The 11,315-nt window shown below is 43.8% G+C and overlaps 1 protein-coding gene across 5 annotated transcripts in view; it reads left to right on the top strand.

Annotated features, from left to right (window-relative positions):
- The first annotated feature begins 633 nt into the window (after positions 1–633).
- Positions 634–11,315, top strand: part of HDHD2 (haloacid dehalogenase like hydrolase domain containing 2) — a 49,865-nt gene continuing 39,183 nt past the window's right edge. Inside the window, exon 1 of one of the 5 annotated variants that reach the window (XM_061400103.1) lies at positions 634–731. The gene's annotated coding sequence lies outside the window, so the exon portion shown is untranslated. Of the gene's footprint in view, positions 732–985; positions 2,139–11,315 lie in introns of those variants that run through there. The other 4 variants (XM_061400099.1, XM_061400100.1, XM_061400104.1 and 1 more) reach the window with 4 other exon arrangements.

The raw sequence follows: 11,315 nt of genomic DNA, 5'->3' as shown, positions 1-11,315 counted from the left end.
GAGAATAACATTTGTCTCAAGTTGGAGGTTTACAGGAACATGACGACCTGATGTGAGAGTTGGACTGTGAAGAAAGCTGAGCGCCGAAGAATTGATGCTTTTGAACTGTGGTGTTGGAGAAGACTCTTGAGAGTCCCTTGGACTGCAAGGAGATCCAACCAGTCCATCCTAAAGGAAATCAGTCCTGGGCGTTCATTGGAAGGACTGATGCTAAAGATGAAAACTTCAGTACTTTGGCCACCTCATGCGAAGATCTGACTCAATGGAAAAGACCCTGATGCTGGGAGGGATTGGGGGCAGGAGGAGAAGGAGACGACAGAGGATGAGATGGCTGGATGGCATCACCAACTCGATGGACATGGGTTTGGGTAGATTCTGGGAGTTGGTGATGGACAGGGAGGCTGGCGTGCTGCGGTTCATGGGGTCGCAAAGAGTCGGACACGACTGAGCGGCTGAACTGAACTGAACTGATGACCTGACTGAAACAACAAAGGATTATCGCATCCCCTTTTGGGGTCTCCCGAGGCACCAATAAGTTCACAACAGCCCACCCCCTCTCTCCTTTCAGAGTAAAATGGTAAAACAGTTCTTTGGGACCCCAGTTAGCCACCTTCTCAGTTTGCTGGCATTCCAAGTAAAGTCACGAGCCCTTCCCCCAACAGCTCTTTTTGGCCTGTTGTGAAGGCTGTCTCACTGACGTGGCAGAGTAAGCGACCATGGCGCAAAGAAAGGTAATAACTTGGTTTGACAACACTGCTGTGGAACGAGAAATTGCCTACTGGACAAAAGCGTAAGTTTTTGTTTTTCCAGCTTTATTCAAGCCCAGCAGGGCCCCCACTTAAAGGGATTAGGTCTCGATAACCACTTATTCTGTTACAAGGTAACGAGGTAGCACTAGACCGGTTAGCTCGCACAGGAGCTAAACGGTTACCTGCGAAAGTAACCCAGGGCGGACGGGGCGGAGACGTTTGCGGAGAGGCGGGACTTCCGGCGCAGCCCAGGTCCTGTTTCCGGCGTCGTCAGGCCACTTCCCGGCGCTCTGGGCTCCCCCGGCAAGGACGCTGTGGAGGGACGCGGCCGTGCTGGTTTCTCCGCTAGCCGGGCCTTCGCCTTTGCTGAGAACGGCTCTGCGAGCCCGGTGAGGAGCCGCTGTGGAACGGGCAAGTGCCCGCCCGTCTGGGGGCTTCCTTTCTTTGTGAGGAAGCTGAGGACATAAGCGGTGGCATCTCTAGGCCCCCACCCTCCTGGCTTCTACACCAACCCGCGCGCTCGCTGGGTGAGGCTCGCCCAGCCTTCTCGGCGGGGACGGCCTTCGGCGCGGCACTGCCGCGCGTGCGCCGAGCGGGCCAGCAGCGCTTCCGCCCTGCTAGCGCTGGGTGAGCGGCGGCTCTGGGGTGTTGGTCGTTCCTTGGAACTTACCCCTGAACTGTATTTCGAAGCCCGCGTCCCTTCCCGTCTGTCTGGCGTTTGCCAGGCGCTGAACCTCGCTCTGGCGGACGGTGCGTGACCTGTCCTCCTCAGGAGAAGGAGGAGGGGATCGTGGTTAAGTTAAGGCAGAAAGAGCCCTGTTCATGGACTCGTTCCAGTTATAAGAGCTAGAAATAGGAAGATGATTCCAAGCAAAGAGGACATAAAGTTGTTGGTATATTCTAGATGAGAGGTGATGATTTCAAAAGCCAAGATAATTTGGATAACAATGAAAGGAAGTGAGTGGATTTAAGACTGTACAGGAGGTAGCAATGATATGATTTGGCCCTTGACTGATTGGGAAGAAGGCCAGGGACAGTCTGGTGGTTACATCTACGTTGATGGTGCTGCCATTCACGCATAAGGGTCGCAGGATGAAGAGTAGCTTCTGGAGGATAACAAGGACTTGGATTGAGAAGCCCCAGGGATATTCAGGGTGAGATATTCTCTGAAGTATCTTCAAGAGTTCTTTTGGGGATGAGAGAGAATTTTTTTCTTTTCATTGAATATGTACCAGTATCAATTGATTATGATTCTTGTAAAGTATCTCTCACATAACTTGTTCAAGCCATGAGAGATGGTGGGACATGGACTTTATATGAAGAAACAAGGACCACCTTTGAAGCCTTTGCAGTTTTCTGGAGTGATACTAATATCTTGCAGTTTATCAAGTATTTACCTGTAGTTCGGATTTGTTGTTCAGTCGCTAAGTCGTGTAGAACTCTGACCCCATGGACTGTATAGCATGCCAGGCTCCTCTGTCCTCCCAGTGTTTTCTCAAATTCATGTCCATTGAGTTGGTGATGCTATCTAACCATCTCATCCTCTGCCACCCGCTTCTCCTTTTGTCTTCAATCTTTCCCAGCCTAAGGGTCTTTTCCAGTGATTCAGCTCTTTGCTCCAGGTGGCCAAAGTATTGGAGCTTCAGCGATAGTCCTTCCAATGAATATTCAGGGTTGATTTACTATAGCCTTACCTTTAGTGACGCAGTGTATTTTAAAGAATCCTTTAACTGTCACACGTCTAAATAGAGTCACTTGGAACAATCTAGTCTTTTGCCTAACAAGCTGCTTCCCCTCTCAGGCAGGTTTATAGTTGGTGCTATTATTGATGTAATGCTCCGTTTCAAGGTCACAATAAAGATCAGAAATAGAATAACATAAGAGTTGGACAGGACTGAACAACGGAACTAAACTGATGAGGACTGTTAGAAAGGATTTTGCAGTGGAATCTTGATTAACCAGAGCTCATAATATCTTTTATTGCCTCTGCACTCTTCCCCCTTAACCACCCCTCCCCTTGCAGATTCATTATGAAAGACAGATAGAACCAGAGGTTTATTTTAAAATCAAAATACTTGATGAGGGCTGTTACACTGATGTACATTAATTGGGAAAATTTAGTTTTTTATGATTATGAAATGTATGAGAAATGACTAAAACATAGCAAGACTAGTTTTTGTTGTGAAATATGTCATCTACACAAGAGTACGCAGAACATGTCAGTTTTAAATAATTAAAAACACTGTGTACTCACTGTCTAGGTCAAGAAGACCTTGGAGGCACCCTTGTGCTCCTCCTGGTGTGCTCTCCTGCCCAGCCCCTGCAGGAATCACTGCCTGTCAGCCACCCTTGCCTTAATCATTCCCTCCTCCTTGTGGTTTTGTCACCTGTGTATGCTGTAATACGGCATGTATTCTTTTGTGACTTGCTCCTTACCCAGGATGATGTAATTGTAGTCATTCATTTCCACCTCCTTTTGCATTCTGTGTTTGAATACACCACAATTTATTTGTCCATTCTGCTGTTGATAGACATTTGTATTGTTTCCAGTACCTGGTTATTACACACAGTGCTGCTTTGGACATTTTTGTTTGTATCTAAAGGTAGAGTATGAAAAAATCTCTAGGATTTAATATGTGGGAGTGGAACTGCTGGGTCATAGAGTATGGTGATGCCAAATTGGTTCCTAAATGAGTGTTTAGGAACCAATTCTCTCACTTAGCAGTATAAGGGAGTTGCTTTGGAAAACCTTTGATGTTTTCTGACTTAAATTTTGCCTATTTTTTTTGTTGTTGCAGTAATCTCATTCTGCTTTAAATTTGCATATCCTTGGTTACCAATGAGTTTTTTTGAAAATCTTCATGTGTTTATGTGCTCTTTTGTAAAGGATACGTTGATGATTATTCAGTTCAGTTCAGTTCATTTGCTCAGTCGTGGCAGACTCTTTGTGGCCCCATGGACTGCAGCACGCCAGGTTTCCCTGTCCATCACCAACTCCCGGAGTTTACTCAAACTCATGTCCATTAAGTCAGTGATACCATCCAATCATCTCATCCTCTGTCATCCCCTTCTCCTCCTGCCTTCAATCTTTCCCATCATCAGGGTCTTTTCAAATGAGTCAGTTCTTTGCATGAGGTGGCCAAAGTATTGAAGTTTCAGCTTCAGCGTCAGTCCTTCCAATGAATATTCAGGACTGATTTCTGTTAGGATGGACTGGTTGGATCTCCTTGCAGTCGAAGGGACTCTCAAAAGTCTTCTCCAACACCACAGTTCAAAAGCATCAGTTCTTTGGTGCTCAGCTTTCTTTATAGTCCAACTCTCACATCCATGCATGACTACTGGAAAAACCAAAGCTTTGACTAGATGGACCTTTGTTGGCAAAGTTATGTCTCTGCTTTTTAGTATACTGTCTAGGTTGGTCATAACTTTGCATCCAAGGAGCAAGCGTCTTTTAATTTCATGGCTGCAGTCACCATCTGCAGTGATCTTGGAGCCGAAGAAAATAAAGTCTTCCACTGTTTCCCCATCTGTTTGCCACAAAGTGATGGGACCAGATGCCATGATCTTCGTTTTCTGAATGTTGAGTTTTAAGCCAACTTTTTCACTCTTTCACTTTTATCAAGAAGCTCTTTAGTTCTTTGCTTTCTGCCACAAGGGTGGTGTCATCTGCATATCTGAGGTTATTGATATTTCTCCCGGCAATCTTGATTCCAGCTTGTGCTTCTTCCAGCCCAGCGTTTCTCATGATGTACTCTGCATAGAAGTTAAATAAACAGGGTGACAATATACAGCCTTGACGTACTTCTTTCCCAATTTGGAACCAGTCTGTTCCATGTCCAGTTCTAACTGTTGCTTCCTGACCTGCATACACATTTCTCAGGAGGCAGATCGGGTGGTCTGGTATTCCCATCTCTTAAAGAGTTTTCCAGAGTTTCTTGTGGTCCACACAGTCAAAGGCTTTGGTGTAGTCAATAAAGAAGAAATAGATGTTTTTCTGGAACTCTTGCTTTTTTGATGATCCAACGGATGTTGTCAGTTTGATCTGTGGTTCCTCTGCCTTTTCTAAATCCAGCTTGAACATCTGGAAGTTCACGGTTCATGTACTGTTGAAGCCTGGCTTGGAGAATTTTGAGCATTACTTTGCTAGCATGTGAGATGAGTGCAATTGTGCGGTAGTTTGAGCATTCTTTGACATTGTCTTTCTTTGGGATTGGAATGAAAACTGACCTTTTCCAGTCCTGTGGCCACTGTTGAGTTTTCCAAATTTGCTGGCATATTGAGTGCAGCACTTTCACAGCATCATCTTTTAGGATTTAAAATAGCTCTGGAATTCCATCACCTCCACTAGCTTTGTTCGTAGTGATGCTTCCTAAGGCCCACTTGACTTCACATTCCAGGATGTCTGGCTCTAGGCTGGTGATCACACCATTGTGCTTATCTGGGTCATGAAGAACTTTTTTGTACAGTTCTGTGTATTCTTGCCACCTCTTCTTAATATCTTCTGCTTCTGTTAGGTCCATACCATTTCTGTCCTTTATTGTGCTCATCTTTCCGTGAAATGTTCCCTTGGTATCTCTGATTTTCTTGAAGAGATCTCTAGACTGCCATTCTATTGTTTTCCTCTATTTCTTTGTATTGATCGCTGAGAAAGGCTTTCTTATCTCTCCTTGCTATTCTTTGGAACTCTGCATTCAAATGGGTATATCTTTCCTTTTCTCCTTTGCCTTTCGCTTCTCTTCTATTCATAGCTATTTGTAAGGCCTCATCAGACAACCATTTTGCCTTTTTGCATTTCTTTTTCTTGGGGATGGTCTTGATCCTTGCCTCCTGCCATGAACCTCCGTCCATAGTTATTCAGGCACTCTGCCTATCAGATCTAATCCCTTGAATCTATTTGTCACTTCCATTGTATAACTCGTTTCAGATTTGCTGTTTTGTAAAGGGTATATTGAGATCTTATGCCATTTTTCTATTAAGTGTTTATCTTTTTCTTAATATTTATAGCTTATATTTCCTGGACTCTGATCCTTTCTGACATGTGTTGCAAATCTATTTTTCACTCTATATATTTCTATTCTCTTTCTTTTTTCACAGTACTGTTGAAATATCTGTCTTTTCCTTTATTCCTTTATGCTTTTTATATCTTAAAGCCATTCCTACCCTCAGATCATGAAGACACTCTCCTATCTAAAAGTTTTACAGTTTCCCCTTAAACATGTGGTTGTTTAATCTTTAAACACAGAAAAATGTGTCTGTAGTATGATGCATGCATGCCCAGTTGCTAAGTTGTGTCGTACTCTTTGTGATCTCATGGACTGTAGCCCTTCAGTCTTCTCTGTCAATGGGATTTTCCAGGCAAGAATACCGAATTGGGTTGCCATTTCCTTCTTCACGGGATCTTCCCAACCCAGTGCTCAAACCCGAGTCTCTAGCCACATCTCCTGCATTGGCAGGTGTATTCTTTACTACTGAGCCACTTGGGAGGCACATGTAGTATGATATGGAAGTCTAATTTCATTTTTTTCTGCTATAGATAGTCATTTTTCTTTCTTCACTGATCTGAAACACTATCTCTGTCATATATCAAGATTCCACACTGGTTGGGGTTAGGACTCAAAAAGGGTCTTTTTTTTGGTTCTCTATTCCATTGATCAGTTTTTCTCTTCATTTGTTAATACCACAACATCTTAATTAGTTACAAGACCTAATGAATTGTCTGGATGTTAGGAAAAGCAAGGCTCCCACCTTCTTTCTCTTCAATCTGGGCTGAAGTATCTTGGCTATTTGTACTGGTGTGTGTTTTAGAATCAGCTTATCGAGTTCCACAGAACCCTTTGTGGGATTTTGATTGGAATTGCTTTAAATCTCCTGGTCATTAAAAAGGGGAGCTTACATAATATCGGGTCCTTTAAAAGATCTGTCTATATATTTAAGTCTTCTTTGTGTCTTTCATTGAGGTTTTATAGTTTTGCCATGGAAGTGACTCTTGTTAGACTTTCTGGTAACTGTATTTTCTGACATACTGTAAGTGATACCTTTTTTTAAATTAGTTTTCTAATTGTGACATAGTGATTTTCCAATATTAGTTGCTAGACTTTTTTACTTTGTTTTAGACTCCTGAATTTTTGTATATACAATCAACTCATCATGAATAACGTTAGTTTTGTTTCTTCTTTCCAATCCTTATACCTTTTTCTTGTACTGCATTAGCTGAGGTATCATTCGCAATGTTAAATAGAAGTGGTGGTAGTAACATTCTTGTGTCTTTCCCTGTCGCATTGTTTTCAGTTTATTACTGATATCTGATTTTATAGTATGAAGTATAAGTTATAAACTTACAAATATATTACTGATAAGTCTAATGTTGGCTATCTATACTGCTACTGCTAAGTCACTTCACTCGTGTCTGACTCTGTGTAACCCCATAGACGGCAGCCCACCAGGCTCTGCAGTCCCTGGGATTCTCCAGGCAAGAACACTGGAGTGGGTTGCCATATCCTTCTCCAGTGCTTTTGTAAATACTCTTTTATCATCTTAAAGAAGTTCCATGGCTCAATATAGTAGGGATTTTGGTTCTCTCAATACTGCTCTATAGATCCAGTGCAGTTCTAGTCAGAATCCCAATGGGGAGATTTGGTGTTTGTTTTAATGGAAAATGACAGGCATCAATGTGGATCAATTTCAGAAATACAATGTTGAGCAAAATGTGAAAGCCACAAAATTATGATCTCACTTTTATAGAGTTAAAAGACATTAAATTAAAGCTGTGTGACAAGTAAAAATATTAAGAAAAGCAAGAAAATGATTATCACAAAATTCATTATGTTAATTGCTTCTGGGAGGTAGGAAGGGAATGTAACTAAAGGGGCTCATATAGGAGGTGCGGCAGTATTAGCGGTGTTCTTTCTAATCTTAAACTAGGGGCTGGCTAAACATACAAGTTTCATTTTTATATTACGATTATTATTAGATATGAAAACATCTTTCTTGTGCCTTCAGCCCATTTTTAAAAGAGATCTTTTTAAAATTTGTTTTCCTCCAGAAGTTGAAAATTTGTAAAAAATGGTACAATGAAAGCCATATACCTTTCACCACAATTTACTAATTGTTAATATTTTGGTCTATTTGTTTTATGTCTCTCTCATGCATTGCACTTATTTGTCATGTCTCTCCACATATCTTTAATTTGAAACAGTTCCCCAGCCTCTTCTTTGTCTTTTATGATATTGATTTTTTTTTTTTTTGAAAAGTTCAAGCCAGTTTTATAGAATTTGGAATTGCCATGATTGATTTGTGTTACACATTTTTGGCAGAAATTCTGCAAAGGCAGGACTACTACAAAAGTCTTCCCAGGAAGCATGTAATGTCAGTTTTCCCCATTATTAAGGGTGTTAATTTAATCATTTGGTTAAGGGATTATTTGGCCATTTTTCCCACTGTAAAAGTATCTGGAAAGTATCTCATTCGTAGTTAATGGAGAACCTTAATTTGTGGGTGATTATTTGAGCCTGGGTGATTAAACATCCTTGAACAGTGTGGGTTTGAACTGCGTGGGTCCATATAATTGGATATTTTTCAGTAGTAGATGTTATGGTGCTAGACAGTTGTTGGTTGGTTGAATCCAAGGATGTGGAGGAACCCTGGATGTGGAGGGTGAATTGTAAGTTATGCGTAAATTAGCCCCTGCATTGTTCAAGGGTTAACTACTATTCCCTAACAACTTTTCACCCAGTGGCTGTATTATTGTTCCTCATTTCTGTTACCTTTTTCTTTTTGGTGCTCACATTGCCCCAGGTTTGGTCAGTTGAATCCCCTGCTTCCCCTGTCCTTTTTGTCCCCTGTGATCTGTTAAAACATTATCTTCCAGACTTACCCATATTTCGGCCGCCCCAGCCCTGCTTTGTTTAGTGCACATTAGCTGTGGTCATAACTGTGGGAGTCTTGTTGCTTCTTGTTCCTTTTAGTGGAGAGTGCTAAGAAATACATAAATGTTTTTAAATCACGAATTCATAATGACACCTCTAATTCGAAACCACACAACAGGGTTCTTCCTGTCCTCCCATTCCATATTTATAGCTCTTTTCTTCCATTTGAGAACCCTGATTTTTTTCTAAACATCAACAGTATGTGCTGATTTACTCAGTCCTACAACACACATGGAATTATTTTGGAACTCATACCACTACCATTACCAACAACAAGCCTGCTGAATTCAGTTCAAGATTTTCTTGCAGTTCTGTTGTCCTTGGAGTATATCCTATGGTAGGGCTAGAGTCAGCACTCTACAGAAGTTGTCTGTAGTTTGTTTGAATTCCATTTTAGGGCCGGCTTAATTTACATTTGAATACATTAACTATTAACATGATTCAAAGTCAAAACTAAGCTTGAGCAAGTTAGTAACTTCTCAGAGTCTCAATTTCTTCCTCTGGGATTGCTGAGAACTTTCAGTGACGTAGTAAAGACTACAGAGTGTTTAGCAGAGTGCAGATCACCTATGCTGCTGCTGCTGCTAAGTCGCTTCAGTCGTGTCCCACTCTGTGCGACCCCATAGACGGCAGCCCACCAGGCCCCGCCGTCCCTGGGATTCTCCAGGCAAGAACACTGGAGTGGGTTGCCATTTCCTCCTCCAATGCATGAAAGTGAAAAGTGAAAGTGAAGTCGCTCAGTCGTGTCCAACTCCCAGCGACCCCATGGACTGCAGCCTACCAGGCTCCCCCGTCCATGGGATTTTCCAGGCAAGAGTACTGGAGTGGGGTGCCATGCCTTCTCCCATATCTATGCAGATCACCTATAGCATTGGGTAAATGGGAGCTGTTCTTTCTTTCTCTTTGAATTATTCCCAGTCACTTCTCGCTTCTTACCTTTCCTGGTCTGAGACCCCAGGCCATGCATGGGGTGGGGTAGGGGGGCAGGTAGAGGGAAGTACCTGTTAGACAGATGAGTGGGAAAGAACAGGACACATAGATTATGTTCCTACTCTATGCTCGTCACTGCCAGGCATTTTCCTTAACTCAGTGAACCCTCTCAGCCCTGCAGGGTCTTCACAAGTGTGTTTCCCCTTATATAGATGAGGAAGTAGAGGCTTGGGATGATGAATACTCTTGCCCAAGGGTAGGCAGCTACTCCCAAACCGTGGACCTACCTCACCGTTACCGCTGGTGCTGCTTTCCCTGCCTTCTGCATCTCCCTCACTTGGGACCCAGGTTCCAGCTCCCTGAGGAAAGCCCTGATCAGGTTTGGGAAGGAACAGGGAGGGCCTGGAGCCGTCCTGGCTGACGGGTCCCTGGGCCCAGCCTGCACACTGTCTCTGCGCCTTCCTGCCTCTGCGTCCGTCTTGGGTCCGGACATGCTGACAGCTGACCAAGTGGGAAATGCACTTTTCTCCAGTTTGCCCAGTGGCAGTCCTCAGTGCTCCTTGATCAGCGGCTGCCACTGGCCAGCAATGGACTGCAGTTCTGGGCTCACTCGGGGTTTCTTTTTTATGTTTATTCCTGTGTGCAGAGATGGCTGACATGGAGTAGGAGGGGTCTGGGAAATAAGAGGAGCTAAGGAGCTAATACCTAGAAGCTGGAGGGAATTGAGGAGTCATCTTTGCCATCCCTCCGCCTGCTGACAGCACTCCCCCTACGGGGGACCAACGCTTACAGGGTAATGCTGGACAGCCTGGCGTACTCCTGGCAGCTTGGGAGACAGACCCAGCAGGGGTTAGCAGGCTAAAGAAGATGAAATTGGGGTAGAGGGCTGTGCGCGTGTTACACTGATACCTTCATCCCACATTGCCCGGCTGGAGGCAGTAAAGACTGAGGCTTCCTCTTGCCTCCCTGCCCCACATATTGAGGAGAAACTCAGGACCAGAGAAGGCACGTGGCCAAAGTCACACAGTCAATTTGAGGCAGACCCAGGACCAACACCCAGGCCTGGTGACCCAAGCTCTCACAGTGCATCTCGGAGGGAGCCAGCTAGGAGAGAGAGGTCTGCCCCCATCCACCTGTGTCCCAGGGATGCAGTCAACCACGTGAGAGCTCTTCCTTCACTACCTGTATCATCCCTGGGTTCTTTCCCTCTTTCCCATCTGCTTCTCACTTTAAAGAAAATGGCTCTTCCAGCTCTGCTGTCTCTTCAGGGCCAGACACAGTAAGTGTTCAGTACACATGAGCCGTTTGAAGACACAAGGAATGGGGCAGCTTGGCAACATCCCGGGAGGGTGAAATGAGCACACACCCTCAGACCCAGCAAGACCTCAGAAATGTCCACGACGTGGCCACCAGGAGACATGCACAAGGATGTTCACAGAGGCACCCTTCACTATAATACGTGCAGAGCTGCCTCAACCTTCATGGTCAGGAGAAGAGAAAGATAAATTGTGCTTTCACACAATAGAATAATACCATACAGCAGTGAAAATGACCTATATCTACCTGTGTTAACATGGCGACATCTCACAAGCAATGTGGAATGGTAAAGCAAGTCATGAAGTGTACATAGAAGAACAGTAATACTAAGCTGTCAGCACTTCAAAATAAGGAAAGTAATAACCTTGGGGCAGGAAAGATGTGGACTCAGATT

This window comes from Bos javanicus, chromosome 24 (genome assembly GCF_032452875.1).
Source record: "Bos javanicus breed banteng chromosome 24, ARS-OSU_banteng_1.0, whole genome shotgun sequence".
In the NCBI taxonomy this organism is placed as follows: Eukaryota; Metazoa; Chordata; class Mammalia; order Artiodactyla; family Bovidae; genus Bos; species Bos javanicus.
Note: the sequence above shows the minus strand (reverse complement) of the source record. Positions and strands in the feature narration are given on the sequence as shown.